General features: G+C 41.4%; 1 long non-coding RNA gene across 1 annotated transcript; it reads left to right on the top strand.

The window, feature by feature from the left end:
* The first annotated feature begins 9,196 nt into the window (after nt 1-9,196).
* LOC122036967 lies at nt 9,197-22,333 on the top strand. The gene is made up of 4 exons (XR_006127480.1): nt 9,197-9,239; nt 10,026-10,100; nt 10,870-10,970; nt 22,280-22,333. It is a non-coding gene; the product is annotated as an uncharacterized LOC122036967 (long non-coding RNA).
* Nucleotides 22,334-23,125: the final 792 nt, after the last annotated feature.

Below are 23,125 nucleotides of genomic sequence, written 5' to 3'. Positions count from 1 at the left end.
GTTGGGAAGCTCTAAAACTAACATAGAGACATTGGATCGGTCTGTTGACCGATCCAGTGATACTTTGGTTGTCTGGATCGGTCTGTCGACCGATCCAGTGATACATTAATTATCTGATCGGTCTCGTGACCGATCAGTAACCACACAGAAGCAATCTGTGGATTATCTGATCGGTCTCGTGACCGATCAGTAACCACACAGAAGCAATCTGTGGGTTATCTAATCGGTCTGGTGACCGATCAGTATGAAGCGATGGGATGCGATGGGATTCAGAGCGATAGGGGGGATCAGTCTGTGGACCGATCCACCCATAGGCTGATCTATCCACAGACCGATCAACATCATCCCAGACCAATCAGGGTGTGTCCTGATCGGTCCGGAAGGCTATGGATCGGTCTGTTGACCGATCCACAACAATGTCGTTTGTCTTCTGCTGTTTCTCTGTGATTTCTGATTCACCTGATCAAATCATCTGCTGTGAGATTTTTGAGTTACAGGTTGCAGGTTGTTGGAGTGTATACTGGAAGACTAAGCTTTATAAACATTCATTATGAATAAAGAATCACATTTGGTCAAATTGTCTACATTTGTTTGTAGTTGTTCATTTAATTTATATTGTAGATAACATAGTATATGGTGTCACATACAGAAGATGATGTTATCAGTACCTTATAAATTATAAATAATAGCTCACGACTAAAATGGAAAGGAACAAACCATTAGAAGGTCGTAGTGTAATTAGGTATTAGTTTATCTTGACTATATAATTACACTAGTACACTCAGAGTGTATTGAGTAGGACCATTAGAGGTTGTTTCTTTTATACTGACTTTATAAAGGAACAAAGACCTCAGTTATTATGGAAGTGTGTGCTCTTAATCCTAATATAATAACAAGCACATATATTTGATATTTATTTCTTTAATTTATCAATGGGTGAGATTTAGTTCGATGAATCAATAAACTCGATAAGTTGGGAAATGGTATCACTTATAGTGTGTGTTGTTGATTATAGAAGGAAACTGTGTCCTAGAGATACTAGGTTGATAATGTCCTCAAGAGGAGCTCATAAAGATTGTCATGTTAAACCCTGCAGGTGGACTTAGTCCGACATGATAATAAGGTTGAGTGGTACTACTCTTGGACTTAGATATTAATTAAATGAGTTGTCAGTAACTCACTTAATTAGTGGACATTCGACATCTTAAACACAGGGAGACTAACACACTCATAATAAGAAGGAACCCAAAAATGTAATTTGGGATTGGTGCGGTAGTTCAATGATAGTTCTCTAGTGAAATGAATTATCATTGATAAAATTAAGTTGTGTGTTCGGGGCGAACACGGGATGCTTAATTTTATCGGGAGACCAAAACCAATTCCTCCTCTCGGTCCCTATCATAGCCTCTTATTTATAGAGTTCTATACCCACCTATACCCACCTTCTATACCCACCCAATAGGGGCCGGCCAAGCAAGCTTGGGAACAAGCTAGGGCCGGCCTAGGTATAAGATTGGGTGGTCGGCCCTAGCTTAAACCCAAGCTAGTAGGGCCGGCCAAAATAAATTTAAAAGAATTTTAATTTTTATTTTTATTATGTGGAAGAAATAATTTATTAAAGATAATTTGAATTAAATTATCTCTCCTGTAAAATTTACAAAAGATTAAAGAAAGAGATTAGATCTCTTTCCTTATTTGTAGATTGGTGAGATATTTTATTTTCTCTTTAAAATTATTCACATGTTGTAAAATTAAAATTATGGAAATTTCTTTTTATTAACCATGAAGAGATTTTGAAGAAAAATTTTATTTTTAAAATTTCTGGAAACAAATAAGGAAAGTTTTAATTGTTGATTGAAACTTGTCCAATTTGCTTCCCATTGATGTGGCCGGCCATTAGAGATTAATTGGGGAAATATTATTTTATTTTTCTCAATTAAATCATGTCAAGGGAATTAAGGAAATTTTATTGTAATTAAATTTCCTAATTTGCCTAGGCCAAGGAATATAAAAGAAGGGGTGAGGGTGCCTTCACAAGACACAACCTCTATTGTTTTCTCTCCCTCTTTTGTTCCTTGGTGTGGCCGGCCATCCTCTCTTTCTCTTCCTCTTGTGGTGGCCAAATCTCCTTCTTCCATTGGAGCTCTTGTGGTGGCCGGATACTACTCGGAGAAGAAGAAGAAGAAGGAGAGAAAGCTAGCATCTCTTGGAGCTTGGTAGTATTTTGGTTTTTCTCCTTGGTGAAGTTTTCCTTTGTGGCTGAACCTTGCTTGGAGGAGAAGAAGGTGGTTGGTGGTTTCTCATCTCGGAAGATCGTTGCCCACACAACGTCCGAGGTTAGAAGAGGAATACGGTAGAAGATCAAGAGGTTTTTCTACAAGGTATAACTAGTAATTTTTCTTTCCGCATCATGCTAGTTATTTATGGAAATAATATCAAATACAAGAGATTTACGTTCTAGAATTTCAAATATGTTTTTCGAAGTTGTGTTCTTTTGTTTTTTCTTTTCCTTGTGATTTGATTGTTCTCTTTGGTTAACCTAAAGTTATTTTAGGAAATTAAATATTATCTTTCTATAAAAGGTTTTGTCTAGTCGGTGGTGGTTGCTCCCATATCCAAGAAGGCCATGTGCCTCGCCACGTCAGTACTGGGAACCAATTATGGAAATTAATATTTAATGGAATTAATAACTTAAGGAGACTTGGGTCGAACATGTTAAGTTCCGCAGGAGATCCAAGTCAAAACCTAAAAGAACAAATAGATTAAGTTTTGGATCAAACGTGTTAAGTTCCGCAGGCGATCCAAAATTTAATTTAAAAGAACACATGGTAGCTAGGAAAAGGTTCAGACCTTTGTACAAAATTTTTGTACAGTGGAACCTCTAGGTTTTCCGAGTAGCAACCAACAATTGGTATCAGAGCTAGGGTTTTGCCTCTGTGTATTTGGTATTTAGTTTAATTATGCACATGTCATACATAATTTAGGCAGGTTAATAGTAGGATGTGCTAACTTTGTGGATGCAGGATCCAACTATTATGGCTTTTAGTTATTATGTGTGTGATTGGACCCTTGGACATGTCAAGGGCATTTATATGTGTGTGCATGATTGTATTAAAATACAGCAGGAGCTGTATTTAGTTTTATTAGGATTTTATTTTTGATCTAGATACATGTACATTCCTTTTATGGAATATAGGATCAAAATGTAAAATTCTATTTATGTCGCGGATCGAATCTTGCAAAGCGTGGAACCTTCTAAGGACCAGAGGCGCAGCGGAACTAGGAGCAAGATGGATGCGACAGCGAGACCCGGTGGCGGTGGCCAAATATGGCAGCAGCTTGGGATGACAACACACGGAGGACAACTAGAGATAAAAGCCATAATAGTTGAAAATTAGTTTCTCTATTTATTGCTTTTATATTGTGTTGTGTGTGCATGTTAGTTTACAAGTAAAGTAGGCTAGCATAGTTAAAATTCCTCATTTATAAATAACTAAGTGGGAGAGGGATTTTTAAATAAATCTCATGGTCTCCATTACTGGTTTGTAAGTGATGCAAACAAGCTTGCGCGTTGGCTCTGAGTGCCTTCCTCCATAACGGATGAGCTTGTTTGCGGATCACTAGAACAGACTTCCATTTTTGGATGACTATAGGAAGTTAATTAAGAGCGTGTGATCTTCCCCAACGGAAGGGGCATAATCTTATTAATAGACTTAGTGTCAAGTAATGGTATACACTTAGACACATCTAATAGTATCCTCCCCAACGGAGTCACTGCTATTATTTGTGTGACCAAATAATACCAACTATTAATTTTATTTGTCAAAAAGTTAGGTTGACAAGATAATAAAATTAATGGGTTAAAACCCTCCTTTACAAATGTTGATTTTGTATACGTCCACACTAACGTGGCATACAAAATTCACGGTGTTATGAGGTGTTGGTTAATTTAAAATAGTATTGTTTGAGGAATCACTATTATTCTAAATTTAGAGTTCTGACCAAAAGTTATTTGTGATTCTTAGGATGACTTTCAACCCACTATCCATCATACTTCAACAGAATAGACTTACTGGACCTAATTACATAGATTGGAAAAGAAACCTGGACATTGTTCTTACTGCTGAAAGCTATAAATTTGTACTGACTGAAATGTCCTCAAGCACCCATCGGTGAATCTACCCAAGAGGAGATTGAATTTCATAGGAAATGGGTAAAAGCAGATGAGATGGCGCGGTGTTACATTTTGGCTTCAATGTCAAATGTATTGCAACATCAGCATCAAGATTTACCAACAGCCTATGATATTATGAACAATCTCAAGGAACTCTTTGGTCATCAGGATAGGGCTTCTAGGCAAGAAGCTATGAGAAAGATAATGACAGCCACCATGCAAGAGGGTACTCCTGTAAGGGATCATATCCTAAAGATGATGGCTTATCTAAACGAGATACAAATCCTTGGAGGAGAAATTGATGGGGAAACCCAGATCGATATGATCCTCCAAACGCTACCTAGAAGTTTTGAGCAGTTCCACCTGAACTATAATATGAATAAAAGGATTTATTCATTAAGGGAACTACTGACAGAACTTCAAGCAGCAGAAGGATTATTTCGTCATAATTCTCAAATTCACTTTGCTGAAAATGGTTCTACTTCTAAACCGAAAGGAAAGAAGAAGAAGAAACAAGCTGGCTCAGCAAAGAAAGTGAATAAATCTCAGAGTACAGGATTTAAAGCTGGAGTGAAAAAGCCGAAGGGCAAGTGCTTCATCTGCAAGCAGGCAGGACATTGGAAGGCGGACTGTCCTCGTAGGAACCAAAACAAAGGTATATCTCATGCTCTAGTTGTTGAAACATGTTTAGCGGTGTTATCTACCAGCACCTGGTGTGTAGATACGGGAGCCACTGATCATGTCTGCAATTCTTTCCAGGAAACCCGATGACTATCTGAAGGGGAGATTACCGTCTACATGGGCAATGCTACTAAGGTGGCAGCTGTTGCAGTGGGAGACGTCTACTTATCTTTTAGTAGAAATAAAAATTTGGTTTTAAGAAATTATCTTTATGTACTCAGTTTTAGAAAGAATTTAATTTCAGTTTCTAAACTGTTTTTAGATGGATATTCAGTTTCTTTCAGTAACGATGTAGTTATTAAAAGAAATAAAGTGATTATCTGTTCTGGTGCATTAGTTGGCAATTTGTATACTTTAAATCCAATTTCTTCCACAAAGCAAAACATGGAAATTTATAACTCATCTTCTAATTCTAATAAGAGAAAAGAACCTTCGCAAATGAACCAAGCATATCTTTGGCATCTAAGGCTTGGTCATATTAACTTAAGTAAGATTTTAAATTTTAAGAAAACTTTCCTTTTTAACCATGTTCATGATTTAAAAGAGAGTTTAAAAATTAAATATTCTCTTTTATAAGTTTCTACAAGAGATTAAGAAAAGATTTGATATCTTTCCTTATTTGTAGATCAAAAGAGATTTTAATTTTTAGAGATAACTTTCTTTTTATCCACATGTTTAAAAGAAAGATTTTAATTTATAAAATTTCTTTTTTATTAACCAATCATGAAGGGATGAAAATTATTGAGAAATTTTTTATAAATTTCTAGAGACAAATTAGGAAGTTTTAATTAATTAAAACTCTCCTTGTTTTTAGCTTTAATATGGCCGACCATATGAATTGATGAGAAGAAAATTATTTTTAATTAAATAAATTTTCTTTTTCAATGGCAAAAGAATTAAGGAAATTTTTATTAAATTTTCCTTATTTGCCAAGACCAAGGATTATAAAAGAGGGGGTAGAGGAGGCTTCATAGAGAACGACTCTATTCTATTTTTCCTCTCTTTTCTCCTTGGGTGTGGCCGGCCCTTTCTTTCCTCTCCTCTCCTTTGTGTGGCCGAAACCTTCTCATGGTGGAGATAGCTTTGGTGGCCGGATCTAAGAAGGAGAAGAAGGAGAGAAAAGAAGCCTCTTTTCTAGCATCCCTTGGAGCATGGTGGTGGTGGCCGAACCTCTTCATCCTAGGAAAAGTTTTGATGGCCGAAACTTGTAAGGAAGAAGAAGGTGCTTGGTGGTTCTCATCTCGGAAGATCGTTGCCCACACAACGTCCGAGGTTAGAAGAGGAATACGGTAGAAGATCAAGAGGACTTTCTAAAAGGTATAACTAGTAATTTTTGTTTCCGCATCATACTAGTTATTTTTGGAAATAATACTAAATACAAGAGGCATACGATTCTAGAGTTTCGAATTTGTTTTCGATATAGTGTTCTTTTGTTTTTCTTTCCCTTGTGATTTGATTGTTCTTTTCGGTTAACCTAAAGTTATTTTAGGAAATTAAATATTAGCTTTCCATAAAAGGTTTTGTCTAGTCGGTGGTGGTTGCTCCCATATCCAAGAAGGTCATGTGCCTCGCCACGTCAGTACTGGGAACCAATTATGGAAATTAATATTTAATGGAATTAATAACTTAAGGTGATTTGGGTCGAACGTGTTAAGTTTCGCAGGAGACCCAAGTCAAAACCTAAAAGAACGAATAGATTAAGTTTTGGATCAAACGTGTTAAGTTCCGCAGGCGATCCAAAATTTAATTTAAAAGAACACATGGTAGCTAGGAAAAGGTTCAAACCTTTGTACGAAATTTTTGTACAGTGGAACCTCTAGGTTTTCCGAGTAGCAACCAACAATAATTTTCCGAGTAAACACATAGTGGAACCTCTCGTGACCGATCAGTAACCACACAGAAGCAATCTGTGGATTATCTGATCGGTCTCGTGACCGATCAGTAACCACATAGAAGCAATCTGTGGGTTATCTGATCGGTCTGGTGACCGATCAGTATGAAGCGATGGGATGCGATGGGATTCAGAGCGATAGGGGGGATCAGTCTGTGGACCGATCCACCCATAGGCTGATCTATCCACAGACCGATCAACATCATCCCAGACCAATCAGGGTGTGTCCTGATCGGTCCGGAAGGCTATGGATCGGTCTGTTGACCGATCCACAACAATGTCGTTTGTCTTCTGCTGTTTCTATGTGATTTCTGATTCACCTGATTAAATCATCTGCTGTGAGATTTTTGAGTTACAGGTTGTAGGTATCGTGCCAGTGCTTAATTTCAAATTAAGCTCCATCAGAAGAATAAGACCAAGTGCTCTTTCTGCTGTGTTTCACTGCAAATGGTGCAATTGGAGCGTCAACGTTCACTGGCTGCGATCAGTTGGCAACAGCTTGACTCTTGCTTATTGGTTCGAGCTCAGAGACACCAGTGAAGACCATGGATGGTATTGGTGTGAGTTCAGAGAACCAGATGAGGAGGAAGAGTGATTGGTGATGCTTGAGTTGGTCGCAGTGATTCGATACAGGTGACAGTGATTCGGCTCTGGCTGAAGACAGTGAGAAAGCAGAATAAGAAGAAGGAAGAAGAGAGGGTTGGTAAGGTTTTTGAAAAACTCTCTGTCAATCAAGCAAGAGTGTTGTGCTGTTGAGCTCTTGGCTGAGGAATCCCTTCTGTCTTCGCGTTTTGCTTCGTGGCTGTAAGTTTATTTGTTCATTCCTTTAGCCACTGAACTTTGTAAGTCTTGTGCTTCATTTCAAATCTTTTTTGTGACTTTGTGGAGAGGTTACTCCACCGAGAAGGAGAAATACTTAGCCAGATTTTGTCCGGGGTGTGATCTACCGAAAGATCAAGGGATCATCCACCTTACCACTACAAGAAATTTTAGATTTAACCACACCTAATAGACAACAGTTTTTCGAGAAACTGTTGTCTTTTTTCCATTTAACAACGGTTTTATTGAAAACCGTTGTTGTTCACCATAATTTTTTTTAAATGACAACAGTTTTTAAAAAACTGTTATCTAATGTATGTCAAAGACAACAATTTTTAAAAAATTATTGTCTAATGTATGTCAAAGACAACGGTTTTTAAAAACTGTTGTCTTTTAGTGTTGCTTATGTGATAATATACAACAGTTTTATTAAACTGTTGTATATTGAATGTTGTTGAATCATAAAAACACTAACAGTTTTTTTAACTTCGTTAAAAAAACCTAAAACCCACTCCGACTCCTCCTTCGCGACTCCTCCGTGAATTTTTAAAACCAAGGTTTCTTATTTTTCCCTTACTTTCCCTTCTCCACCGAATTCCTTAATCCCGAGCCCTCACTCCCGCGACACCGTCGAACCCCTTTCTTCATCGCCGACTTCTTCCCCTAAGCCTCACCTCGCGACGCCGCCCTCTCCATCCTCCCTTCCCTCTCGCGAGTTCCTGGGCGTTGCCAGCCTCTCCTCACGCCAACATCAGAGATGAGCCCCAGCCGCCGGTCTCCTCTCTTCCTTGTGTGCGAGCAGGCGATCTTCTTCTTTCCCTCACGCGGACAACACAGCAGCGATCCTTCTCCCTCGCTCAAGCACTGCGGACCACAACCGTCGATCCTCTTCTCTCCGAGCCGTGCCTTAACTGGTCAGGCAAGTATACTTCCATGTGATGGTATGAGATCTGTGAGGTGATGATTAGGTTGTTAGGAGGAGTCTAATTTCTTGTTGGTGATGCCCAATTTGTGGATTGAGTCGTGATTGGATCTTCTGCCGTGATGCTCTAGCCTTCCTATGCGATGTTCTGGTTTTTTTTTATCGGATTTGGGGGCTTTAGGGTATTGGTGGAGAATGCTTTTTTTCTTTTCCTTCTTGCTTTCGAATCTGTGGAAGTAGATCGTTGGATTTTGATTTGGTGAGTTGATGACTGGGCTTTTGTCAAGATGGAAAACCCATAAAGATTAGGTTTGATCTAAGCAACAATGATTCCTCTTCGATACTTTGACTTTTCATTTATTCCCTTTGTATTGATCTTGAATACATGCACTCGAGCATTGACACTCTAAATGGATGCTTGATATCCTTTGATCGTGAGTAAAAATTTTTTAGAAGTAGCCATGACAGGAACTTGGATCCACACTCGTGTCAGATAATCACACCCGGTCCGAATATCATTTCCTTCCTTAATAAATTCTGATTATACCACAAATTCCTTCAAAGGGGTTTCACGATGTTGTGGTGATTATTGTTATCTTTCATCATGTGCAAATTCCATGACATAGGTGCAACATATGAAGACTAATGATGCTTGGTGTAGCATGGAATGATAATTGCAATTGTACAGTTTTGTGCACTACATTGTCTGATGTTACAAGGCTGCAGCTAGATATTGTTCATGCTATGGCTAGGTAAACCCCTTTCAGTTGGCTATGTTATAGTTTGCTGTGAGTCTGTACCCATGATTACAGTTTGTTGCACACTGGATCGCTGAACAATCTACTGTTGTTGAACCTTGTATTCGATGATAGATTTCAACATGCAAGACTCACCTCACTATGGCTAAACTAGGCTTGAATTCTCATCAACGGCACATGAGAATCACATGTATATGGAATATGGATTGTGCACAAATATGGACCATAAGACTCCACGTTCTTTTTAGTATAACATTGCTTTTCCTATCAGCCATAATGCTATCTTTGTGTGATGGCTAACAAAACAAATTGCAATCTCACACCATGGTATTAAAAAGCTCATGCTTGGGCAACGTTGAGCCGCCTAGATGGTTTTTGAAGAGAACTAAATACTGACATATGAGATATGTGATCTGTATGTGCAGTTAAAACCTTATTCAGTTCATCTAAACTAAATACTTGTTTTTTTGTTTGTCGATTTGTCAAAGTTGGTATGGTGTAGTCAATATTAACTTGAGCGTGGCATGGATTTCAACAAGCCTAGGATTTTTTTAGTGTGTATGATCCTTATGTGGCCATAAGGTTTATGCAGTTGCATAAGCAGCTTAGGCAATGGCTTTCTAAATCTGTGGTTACCTGTTAACTTATATTAATTGGATTGAATATTAGTTTAGAAAATGAAAGAACCTTGTTTGAAGTTCTGGCGATTCATTTTTTAAATTCTAATTTTTTTATACTAATATCTTAGCATGTCATATGTCAGATTGGATGGTTATGCAGATAATTGGCATCCTATGGTATATTGTTGGAAAGCTGAAGCTAAAGCAAATTTTTCAGCCTCCCATTATTGCCTCAGTGAGTATTTGATTTGAAAATTGTCTTTTTGAAGTTCTAATTTCCAATTCCTTGTCCTTGTCACTTGTTATTAAATACTTTATACTTAAAACACTCTCTGGGGCTTCTTGTCTCATGGACATTGGGATCTTAATTTATTTATGCTTTTAGAGTGAAGAGCAATGATGTTGGCATGCCTAGTATAATGAACATTTTTTGTGTTGAGATAAAAATGTGAACTTCATATTTGTTTGATTTTCTATAATGAATGTATTAGTTTAACCGGTCAAGATCAAGTATCATCTCATTGACTCTTCCTAATTTCCTTTCTCTGTTTTTTTTATGAATTCTTTGATTATGAAGAAATACAAACTTGCCCATTTCTCATATTGAAATTTTAATTTTTTCCAGATTTTACTCTCTTGTGAAATGAATCAGAGTTTCATTTTGTCAATACCGGATGACTACTTTTTCATTGGCAACATCCATCTAAACCAAAATTTTAGTTTAGCAAAGCAAACTCCCAACCTTTACAAACTCTAATAAGTTAAAACCCCTACCTTCACTAGAGTTTTATAATGAAACTTTGAGTACATTTGGCAAAAGGGCAAACTTTTGGGGGGTAACATGAAATTCTCTGAATTTTTTGTGGTGGTTATTTGAATTATTGTATTGTTACCTTCTGTTAATGATTGTCTTTAACATGTTATGCAGAAGCAATATTTTGCATGATTACTTTAATGATGTTTTATATGGGATTAGGTATTACTAATGTTTTATATGGAATTAGGCTTTGGCTATCATCATTGGCGCTATACCATTTTTGAAGAACTTCATCTTGACTGATGATGCCCCGCTATTCTTCTTCACTGACAGCTGCCTTATTCTTGGGTATTGATCTGTTTCCTTCTTTGTCTTTGCCAATTTTCTCATGCTACTGAAATTTAGAACCTTTTCATTTAGTAACACGCAAATAGAGTCTTAAAATAGGAAATAGTTACCTTGTTAAGGTTGAAAAAGTATGAAGATTTCTATGAATGATGCTAAGTATGAACTGTTTAAGAAATGTCAAGTTGCAATCACATTCTTCTATGGTAAATTTAGATTAGAGAATTAAGATAACTTATTGGCCATCCATTTCTGTAACTATTCTAATTGCATTATAGTGAGCTAATAAGATGAGCCTGATATCTGATGTTTGGTTAGTGGTTAATGACAGTTATTGCATAATTTTTTTGACATTTAAGGACCTCTGTTGTAAAATACCGGAAAAAAATGACGATTATTAATAAGGGAATTTTCCAGAATTTTTGGACATTTTTCGGGAATTTTTCGGAGCTCGTACGGACGAGTTGACGGGAATAATAACGGGGTCCGGAAAAGCCTGTTTAGGCTATCCAGTTTTAATAAGGAAAAGTTTTATTTTTTCTTTTCCTTTTTCCTTTTTCTTTTTCTTTTTAATTTCTTTAAAACCTTCGTTTCTTTCCCCTCCTCACACCCGAGCCCGACGCCGTCTCCCTTCTTCCTCCTTGCCCTAACCGCCGGCGGCGATTACTTCTCCCGAGCCTCTTCTCTTCTTCTCCGGCCCTGCCCAAGCGCCGGCGAGCGCAAGCCATTGCCGGCGATCCATCCTTTGCCCTAGACTCACTCCGCACCGCCGCCGAACCATCTCCGGCCTGTGCCCTAGCCACCCGACGTCGACCACAGAAGCCGACGCCGACGCCGACCCCAATCGCCGGTGCCCTAGCCTCTGCCCCGACTCCAGTGACGCTGATTCTTCTCTCCTCTGTCCAGCCGAAGCCTTGTCTGCCGTAGCCCTTGCTGTGGAGTTTCCAGCGCCGCCGCTGCAACTCAGAGCCGATTATTCTTCTGTGCTCAGCCGCGACACTCATCTCACGGCGCCACCTCTTCTCTACCTTAGCCTTGTGCCCTAGACCTATTCACAGCCGATTCCTTTTCTTCGCCACCAGAAGCCGGCAGAGAGGAAGAAGTGTATCAAGTTGGTAAGGCATCATGTTTCATTTGATGATTAGATATTATGTGATCAATTCATATTTTTCTCTTGCTCACCAGAGACATTTGGTGGTTGAAGTAATTCGGTTGTGGAGTCTAGTCTTCTTCCGGCATCAACCATCTGTGGTTGAGAATCAAACAGAAGGTGAGGTACTGTTTTGTGAAGTTGGAATCATCAATAGAGTTAACAAGAACGGTTAATTTGGGTACATATATTGAATTATGTGTGAATTAGGGTTCTTGTTAGATAAGTAGTTGATTTAGCTGTTTGATACAAGTTGAATAGCTAAATTATATGTGTTGAATTATGTGGGTTTGAGGATTTGATTTAGTTAATTAATTTATATGTAATTAACTAAATCTGTATATTATGTGATACAGGACTTTGATTCGAGACGGTGTCTCGACGGGTATATCGATTAGCGTATTGGACCATTTCGATTGGAGGCGGGTACTTTGACTTATGTCTTTTGATATGCATAATAAAGTGTTTAACATATAGCAAGAATTGTGTTTCCATTTTATTCGGTTGGTCACTACATGATCTGTTACATGTTGTTTGTTTATTATGCACTGCATGTTATTATTTATCTGACCATACATGTTTTCGGTAGTGACCCAACCATATGATACATCATGTTCTGGACCTAGGGTTTTATATGATACCCTATCTGTTTGTGTACCTTCCATTTGATATATTGACTTGTGGTACACCTTGTATTTATGTATGGATCTTGCTATGCTATTCATGAGATTGCCATGCTTAGTGTCATGCATCATGTTTGCATGCTGTGCGATTGTCGACTCCACTATGGTTGAGCCCATCGCCAGTTACATGTACTGCACACACCACCACCACCCATGGGTTAGTGGTATATCGACATGTGTGTGGCGGTTCTATTGTTTGGCTCCGTTGGTCTGACGACTCAGCGTGGTAGCCGGCACCGCTCTATTTGGCCCGCTGGCATTTAGTGTAGCAGTGGTAGCCGGCAGATGGTGGACTCTGTTTGGCTTGGTCGAGACTCAGCTGGTAGCCGAAGATTTTCCTCCCGTCATTGTGTCTGGAGATGAGAGCATTGAGCTCCCATTTATGATTTGGGGCCGAGGACAGAGTACTCGAAGCATTCCGTCCACTCATCCATCGGGAGCGTGATGTCCGAGTGCACTCACCATATGCATTTATTGCATTTTTATTGTTGTGATTGCTGCACTTATTGCATTTGTATGGATGCATTTGATTGACATGCATACAGGATTATGATTTCTGACGACCTGCTACCTTTGTACCTTGATTCCGGTTAGTACAGTTATCTCGATTTCATTTCAGTGGCATTTATTCCTTCTCGTATTCAGGAGACTGTACTGATTAGTGTTGTCTATTATTTGTTTTATTATGCATATCAGTTGTACTCTGAGTGTTGGACTCACCCCCCCATTGTTGATATTTCAGGTTGAGGTCGTTGGGAGATATCCATATGCACGTAGAGCTAGTTCTCTACTAGTTCGTTATTGGTTTTATTTTGGCCTTTTTCTATATCAGACGTTGTTTTAGTATTGTCTTTGGATTTTTATTATGGATATTGTATGGAGTGATACCTTTTGATGGATTTTTGATAGGATATTGGATTTCATTCTACTACGTGCTTGCCTGGACGGCAGAAGAGGTGAGTTCGTTGGATTTGAGCTTTACGAGTGTAGTGGAGTAGGGTGGATTTCGAGTCAGAGTCCTATTGTTGTTGTTTACTATTATTAACTGCGTGGTTGTGACAGCCAGTGGCTGAATATCTTTATAAACTGTGTGGTGTTTGTTTTTTTTTTTTTTTATTTTATTTTTTGTTATCATTCCAGCCGCTTGTGGCTGATGTATTTGTGATATGTAGAAAGTTTCATATTGTCCGCCGTACAGGGGAGATGCTGCCGAAATTTCTCCGGGCGTGACAATTTAGTGGTATCAGAGCGAGGTTACGATACTTGCTGTGTGTTCTGGATTTATACGATCTTTGTTTTCGTATTATGGATACTTTGAATAATCTGATATCAGTTTATTGGGTATCAGCGCGCCAAAGTTTGGCGATATTTATTTGATTTCCGTGTGTTGGATTTTCGTCTGATACCAATTCATTGGTATCAGAGCAGGGTGTGATACCTGCGTTTGGTATTTTGGACATTTTTATACTAGCACTAGTTGCGAGACAGATTAGTCTGGGCAGTTATTTTCGGTTGCACGGATTTGTCCGTTTCGATTATGTTATGGACTTCCGTTTTGGATTTATATGGATTTCCGGTGTTTGTTTTTCTGCATTGAATTCCAAGGATACGTAAATGGAATAAAGAACATCTCAGACAGCAATTAGGTATGATGTCATTTTGGTAATTGTTTATACCGGTAGTATATCTGTAATATAATTTAACAGATATGAGGCGATCTACGCGTATTGCTGCGAGACGCGTGGTGCTGGACGAGCACGTCGAGGATCGCGGGATCTCTGGATATACCAGAGATGCCTACCGAGGCTGAGCCTGTCGGTCAGGGACAGACTCGGCATACTGCGGGTGCGTGACCCCGATGGCTCCCTTAGAGGTGCCTACCTCACCTGCACCGACAGTATCCACTTCTCGTATTTCCGGTACCACCAGGATACCATTAGCATATCCGACACCTCGGCTATCACAGTACTCTAGCACCACCGCCACAGGCTCCCGGCATGGCGCTGTGCCCCAAGTACTCTATCGTACCCAGCTCCGCATTAGGGATACCGGGTTGCTTCACATCGGTACCTGCCCTCAGATTCCACCGGCCACCTATGTTCACCCTACAGTGCCACCGACGGCTATTTACCCAGCAGCACCGGGAGTACCTCCTCCGGTTTATGCACCAGTACCACCTGTAGCACCAGCTCCAGTGTTTCCGCCATCCCGACAGTCGTTCCGACACACCTCACTGATTCCAGTGTTGGCGTAATCGATGAAGAGTCGATTCACACTTTTCCGAGGAGACTGAGATCCGAGTGTGGCCTTGTCTTGGATTGAGACTATGGAGCGGACTTTCTTTTATATTGCTTGCTCCGAGTGGGAGAAAGCAGAGCTGGCTGCTTTTCACTTACGGGACGCGGCCGATACTTGGTGGCTTACCCAGTTCTATCATCGGTGAGCGAACATCACTTGGGCCAGATTGAGAGGCTTTTGAGAGCCGTTTCTTTCCACGAGCTTATCGGATGGCTCCGCATTTCTGAGTTTGCGGCAGAATAATCGGACGAGTATAATGCCGAGTTTGTGATTGGCGATTTTGTCCGAGCTAGTTCGAGGGCTCACGTATCGGTTTGTTCGTGGATGGGCATCGCAACTAAGACTTGTCGGTCTTGGTATCACATCTTATGCGGAGATGTTGGACAGAGCCCTCATTATTGAGTCAGAGAGTTTTTCGGATAGGAAAAAGCGGCCGTCGGACATCCGGGCGAGCCACCTCGAGACTACACCACAGAGCGGGCGTGGTCGATCAGATCGAGTACATCCGGGTATCTCGTAAACCTCGATTTCCGGTCTTCTCAGCAGAACCGGAAATAACCCGCCAGCGACATTCGCTGTTTTAGATGTGGATCCAGAGATCATGCCACTTCAGCCTATTCTCTGGGACAGTCAGTTTGCTTTCATTGCAAACTGTCTGGGCACCAGAGCCGAGATTGTCCGCAGAGGACTCAACATATGACTTCTGGAGGGTCTGATCATGGAGGACAGCCCGGTCAGTCCGGAACTTATCGAGGAGGGCGACGAGCCCAACCTTTACATGGTCAGCAGCAGAGTGCTTCACCTGCAGCAGCGGCATTTGGACAGGAGTATTCCAGTGCTTCCATAGCACCTCGAGTTCTGTTCGGGACTTTATTATCCGACGCAGGGGCAGTATCGATGCAGCCTCAGCCTATAGGTCAGTACCAGCACAGCCTCAGCTGCACAGCAGGCTTCTGCCCAGCCGCAGCAGCCGCTGGCAGCGTTACCTCCTCCTCCTCCGCCAGAGACTGGGCGTGTTCATGCGATGACCAGAGAGGATGCGCAGCGAGCCGACGGATCCGTTTTCCGCGGTATGATTTCTATTTATGCCTTATCTGCAGATATACTGATAGATACTGGTAGCTCGCATTCATTTATATCTCGCACTTTTATGCGGGAGGTTGGTAGATTACCCACTTTCAGACCACAACGATTGACCGTCTCCCTACCGTCCGGTGATTCATTGGACGTCACCCAGGAGGTCAGAGGTTGCCCGTTAGATTTTGGCAACCTAATACTTACAGTGGATCTTTTAGTATTAGAAATGGTCGATTTTGATATTATTCTTGGCATGGACTGTTTGTCAGCATATCATGCCACAGTTGATTGCCAGACGAGGGTGGTCACATTTCGGCCTCCGAACCAACCCTCGTGGGATTTCACTGGCATCAGAGACGACGGCTTATCGATCATTTCGGCGATACAGGCTCAGAGGTTGCTGTCACATGGCTGTCAGGGTTTTCTGTTATCTTTGATCAGTACTGAGGACAGTAGTAGTTCGCAGCTCTCTGAGGAGGATGTATTTCGGAGAGCCGGTTTGCCTCCGAGGCCAGTGGAGTTCGCTATTGAGTTGATTCCGGGAACCGCACCGACATCGAAAGCTCCTTATCGTATGGCACCAAAGGAGTTGAACGAGCTGAAGGTTCAACTCCAGGAGCTTTTGGATAGGGGATTCATTCGCCCTAGTGTTTCTCCATGGGGTTCTCCTGTGTTATTTATTAAGAAAAAAGACGGCACCATGAGGTTATGTATTGACTACAGAATGCAGTGACTGTTAGAAATAAATATCCCTTACCACGGATCGAGGATTTGTTTGATCAGCTCAGAGGTACATCGGTGTATTCTAAGATTGATCTGCGATCCGGATATCATCGCCGAGAGTCGAGACTCGGATATTCGAAGACGACTTTCCGTACTCGATATGGTCATTATGAGTTTTGGTAATGTCATTTGGGCTTACCAATAGCGGTGTTTATGGACTTGATGAACCGCATATTTCTAGAGTATTTGGATCAGTTTGTTATCGTTTTCATTGATGACATATTGGTCTACTCGCATTCGAGGAGGAGCATGCACGATCTTTGCAGCTGAGATTCTTAGACGACATCACCAGACGAAGTTGACAAGTGTGCATCTGGTTATCCTCGATCGGTTTTCGGGACACGTGGTTTCTAGTAGAGGTATTTTAGTGGATCCTCGAAGATCGAGGTCACCGATTGGGAGCGGTACCAAGTCGATTCGAGATCCGCAGCTCGATTGGCGGATATTACCGCTTTGTCGAGGGTTTCGCGTATTGCTATGCCGACACGCCTTACCGGGAAAGGCGTGAAGTTTACGTGGACCGAGGGTTGCGAGACCAGCTTTCAGGAGCTTAAGCGGAGACTAGTGTCGGCTCCAGTTTTGGTTTTACCTTCCGGAGAGGATGGGTTTGTACTTTACAGGGTTTGGGTGATGTTCTGATGCAGCACGGCAGAGTAGTCTCTTATGCTTCTCGTCGGTTGAAGGAGCATGAGAAGAACTACCAGTTCATGACTTGGAGTTAGCCATCATTTTTGCTCGAAGCTATGGCGACATCATTTATACAGTATTACATTTGAGATTCTTCGATCATAAGAGTCTCAAATATATTTTCACTCGGAAGGAGCTTAATCTCCGACGGAGGAGATGGATGGAGTTCTGAAGGACTACGATTGTACCATTAGCTACCACCGGAAAGCTAATGTGGTTGCCGATGCACTCGGCAGGAAGTCCAGAGGACTTTGGCTTGCCACCGGACACAGACTTGATTCGAGTTTTTCCGAGTTAGACCTTGAGGCGAGGATCTGAGCAGGTATTCGTTACCATGGTTGCTCACCGTCGATCGGACGAAGATCCGAGAGGCTCAGTGGTGATCGGCATTGTCGGTTCATTGGCGATCGGATAACCAGGCGTGACCAGTTTACACGAGACGAGGAGGGTGTTATATACTTCCGAGGCAGATTATGCGTACCTCAGTCTCATCCGGTCTTACAGGAGCTACTTCAGGAGGCACACCGCTCTCGATTTGCGATCCATCCAGGCGGGACCCGTATGTATCGAGACTTGAGGCGTTCCTACTGGTGGAACGGTATGAAGAAAGACATCGCGGATTTCGTAGCTAGATGTCTTGTCTGTCAGCAGGTGAAGGCTGAGCATCAGAGACCTGCAGGATTACTTCAGCGGATTCCTATTCCTGAGTGGAAGTGGGATCACATTACCATGGACTTTGTGGTAGGATTGCCGAGGACACGACGAGGCCATGACGCGATTTGGGTAATCGTTGATCGATTAACCAAATCCGCGCATTTCTTAGCGATCCGGAGGACTGATCCCCTGGATCGATTGGCAGATCTGTATTGTCGGGAGATCATCAGACTACATGGTGTTCCGTTGAGTATCATTTCGGATAGAGATCCACGGTTTACGTCTCGTTTCTGGCAGAGTCTGCAGCAGGCCTTGGGCACACAGCTCCGACTTAGTACAGCTTTCCATCCACAGACAGATGGACAGTCAGAGCGGACTATTCAGACTCTTGAGGACTTGCTGAGGTCATGTGTTATGGATTTCGGAGGCAGTTGGGAGGACCATCTGCCATTGGTAGAGTTTGCTTACAACAACAGCTTTCATTCGGCTATCCAGATGGCACCGTTTGAGGCGTTGTATGGTAGACCTTGTCGGACACCTGTCCTCTGGGATGAGGTTGGAGAGGCTCAGTTATTAGGACCTCAGAGAGTTCAGCGGGATGCAGAGTTGGTCCGTACTATCAGACGGAGGATGTCAGAGGCGCAGGATCGCCAGAAGAGTTACGCTGATCGGAGACGCAGACCACTAGAGTTTTCTGTTGGTGACCATGTATTTCTGCGAGTTTCACCCACGAAAGGGGTGAAGAGATTTGGTATCAGAGGTAAGCTAGCTCCGCGGTATGTTGGCCCTTTCGAGATCTTGGAGAGGATCGGAGCAGTAGCTTACCGACTGGCACTACCACCGTCCCTGGCAGGCGTCCATGATGTATTCCACGTATCTATGCTGCGGAGATACGTGCCCAACCCGACGCATGTGCTGACAGATATTCCAGTTCCAGTTCAGCCTGATATTACATATGAGGAGATTCCGGTACGGATTCTGGACCGGAAAGAGCGTCAGTTGCGGAACAAGACTATCCGGCTGGTTAAAGTCGGATGGCAGCATCATTCGGACGAGGAGGCTACTTGGGAGCTCGAGGATACTATCCGAGCTCGATATCCCCATCTTTTCACTTGAGGTATGTGAGTTTATTTACCGCTCGGATTTATTATTATTATCCGTTATTAGTACTTGCGATGGTAGAATCAAATTTGGGACCAAATTTTATTAGTGGGGAGAATGTAAATACCGAAAAAATGACGATTATTAATAAGGAATTTTCCGGAATTTTGGACATTTTTCGAATTTTTGAGCTCGTGCAGACGAGTTGGCAGAATAAGAACGGTCCTAAAAGCTGTTTAGGCTATCCAGTTTAATAAGGAAAAGTTTTATTTTTCTTTTCCTTTTCCTTTTCTTTTCTTTTAATTTCTTTAAACTTCCGCCTCACATAATTCAGCATTCCTCCTTCCCCTAACCGCCGGCGGCGATTACTTCTCCCGAGCCTCTTCTCTTCTTCTCGCCACCTTGGCGTGCGCAAGCCATTCACGGCGATCCATCCTCGCCCTAGACTCACTCCAGAACCATCTCCTGTGCCCTAGCCACCCGCTCTCGACAGCTTCTCTCCTCTGTCCAGCCGAAGGCTTGTCTGCCGTAGCCCTTGCTGTGGAGTTTCCAGCGCCGCCGCTGCAACTCAGAGCCGATTATTCTTCTGTGCTCAGCCGCGACACTCATCTCACGGCGCCACCTCTTCTCTACCTTAGCCTTGTGCCCTAGACCTATTCACAGCCGATTCCTTTTCTTCGCCACCAGAAGCCGGCAGAGAGGAAGAAGTGTATCAAGTTGGTAAGGCATCATGTTTCATTTGATGATTAGATATTATGTGATCAATTCATATTTTTCTCTTGCTCACCAGAGACATTTGGTGGTTGAAGTAATTCGGTTGTGGAGTCTAGTCTTCTTCCGGCATCAACCATCTGTGGTTGAGAATCAAACAGAAGGTGAGGTACTGTTTTGTGAAGTTGGAATCATCAATAGAGTTAACAAGAACGGTTAATTTGGGTACATATATTGAATTATGTGTGAATTAGGGTTCTTGTTAGATAAGTAGTTGATTTAGCTGTTTGATACAAGTTGAATAGCTAAATTATATGTGTTGAATTATGTGGGTTTGAGGATTTGATTTAGTTAATTAATTTATATGTAATTAACTAAATCTGTATATTATGTGATACAGGACTTTGATTCGAGACGGTGTCTCGACGGGTATATCGATTAGCGTATTGGACCATTTCGATTGGAGGCGGGTACTTTGACTTATGTCTTTTGATATGCATAATAAAGTGTTTAACATATAGCAAGAATTGTGTTTTCCATTTTATTCGGTTGGTCACTACATGATCTGTTACATGTTGTTTGTTTATTTATTATGCACTGCATGTTATTATTTATCTGACCATACATGCTTTCGGTAGTGACCCAACCATATGATACATCATGTACTGGACCTAGGGTTTTATATGATACCCTATCTGTTTGTGTACCTTCCATTTGATACATTGACTTGTGGTACACCTTGTATTTATGTATGGATCTTGCTATGCTATTCATGAGATTGCCATGCTTAGTGTCATGCATCATGTTTGCATGCTGTGCGATTGTCGACTCCACTATGGTTGAGCCCATCGCCAGTTACATGTACTGCACACACCACCACCACCCATGGGTTAGTGGTATATCAGACAGGTGTGTGGCGGTTCTGCTGTTTGGCTCCGTTGGTCTGAGGACTCAGCGTGGTAGCCGGCAGTCAGTTCCGCTCTGTTTGGCTCCGTTGGCATTTAGTGTAGCAGCGTGGTAGCCGGCAGATGGTGGACTCTGTTTGGCTCCGTTGGTCAGGAGACTCAGCGTGGTAGCCGGCAGAGATATCCTCCCCGTCATTGTGTACCGGGAGATGAGAGCATTGAGCTCCCCCATTTATGATTTGGGGCCAGAGGACAGGAGTACTCCGACAGCATTCCGTCCACTCAGTCACTGTCAGGAGCAGTGATGTCCGAGTGCACGGTCACCATATGCATTTATTGCATTTTATTATTTGTGATTGCTTATATGCTGCATTTGTATGGATGCATTTGATTGACATGCATACAGATTATGATTTTTTCGATCTGACGACTGCTACCTTTGTACCTTGATTACGGTTAGTACAGTTATCTCCCTATTTCATTTGCATTTATTCCTTCTCGTATTCGGGAGACTGTATGATTAGTGTTGTCTGTTATTTGTTTTATTATGCATATCGGTTGTACTGAGTGTTGGACTCACCTCGCCTCCATTGTTGATATTTTCAAGTTGAGGCTGTCCAGTCGCTGGCCCCCCCCCCATATGCACGTAGAGCTAGTTCTCTACTAGTTTGTTATTGGTTTTATTTTGGCCTTTTTCTATATCAGACGTTGTTTTAGTATTGTCTTTGGATTTTTATTTTGGATATTGTATGGAGTGATACCTTTTGATGGATTTTTGATATGATATTGGATTTCATTCTACTACGTGCCTGCCTGGACGGCAGAAGAGGTGAGTTCGTTGGATTTGAGCTTTACGAGTGTAGTGGAGTAGGGTGGATTTCGAGTCAGAGTCCTATTGTTGTTGTTTACTATTATTAACTGCGTGGTTGTGACAGCCAGTGGCTGAATATCTTTATAAACTGCGTGGTGTTTGTTTTTTTTTTTTATTTATTTTATTTTTTGTTATCATTCCAGCCGCTTGTGGCTGATGTATTTGTGATATGTAGAAAGTTTCATATTGTCCGCCGTACAGGGGAGATGCTGCTGAAATTTCTCCGGACAGAGACTCCTCTGGGGCGTGACATCTGCTTTGGAGTTTTGTCTGGTTAATGACTTGGTTATTTGCATAACCTTTTAACACTCAAGGACCTCTATTTTTTGTATTTACATTCAAAGCAAAAAATATTTTAAGACCTGAAGGATTGTCTATATTTTGATTTCTAGGGAAGCGATGATCCCATGTATTTTGCTTGCTCTGGGTGGAAATCTTGTTGATGGTATGCAATCTTCCATTTCTTATGTAACATTTCTTCAAACACATATTGATATCCTATGTCTGACAGCCTAAAGTTCTTTTGCTGGTAGAAGTTGAACAAGTACATTTAGTGATGTTTGATGAAATAGTTGGCATAAAAACTATCCATTGGGTTTCCATCTTGAATCTAGAATATCCAGAATGTTACATGCTATATGGCACTTTGTTGTGTTCCAGGCTCTGGCCCAGGCAGCAAAAGACTTGGTTTACGAACAACTGCTGCTATCATATTTGGAAGATTGGTTTTGGTTCCTCCTACAGGACTTGGAATAATCACCATTGCTGACAAGCTTGGACTTTTTCCCAAGGGCGACAAAATGTTCAAATTTGTCCTGCTGCTGTAGCACACTATGCCAGAAAGATATGTACAACATCTTTGTCATCATCATCTTTATGCCATTTATTCTGGGGAAATGACTTAACTTGCAATCATATGCTATTTACCTCAGGGAAAAGATAATGACCATACCCAGAAAGGAGAAGAAAAGAGAAGCTAGGAGGGAGGAGAAAGCACAGGGTGTTTAGAAAGCATATAAACTCATATGATTTTTATTTTCATATGAAGTAAAAGGGTATTTAGAAGATGCACAGGTAGAGAAGATTTGATCCAACAAAACAAGATATTTTGGACTTCATATATATGTGTGATATATTGTTATGGGTACTATTTAGTTTTGTAAACTTTTGTGATGTTTAGATGTTGATGTTTGGTACTTTAATGATGTTTGGATGATGATGTTTGGTACTTTAATGAA

The sequence above is a fragment of the Zingiber officinale genome, unplaced genomic scaffold, assembly GCF_018446385.1.
Source record: "Zingiber officinale cultivar Zhangliang unplaced genomic scaffold, Zo_v1.1 ctg228, whole genome shotgun sequence".
In the NCBI taxonomy this organism is placed as follows: domain Eukaryota; kingdom Viridiplantae; phylum Streptophyta; class Magnoliopsida; order Zingiberales; family Zingiberaceae; genus Zingiber; species Zingiber officinale.
Note: the sequence above shows the minus strand (reverse complement) of the source record. Positions and strands in the feature narration are given on the sequence as shown.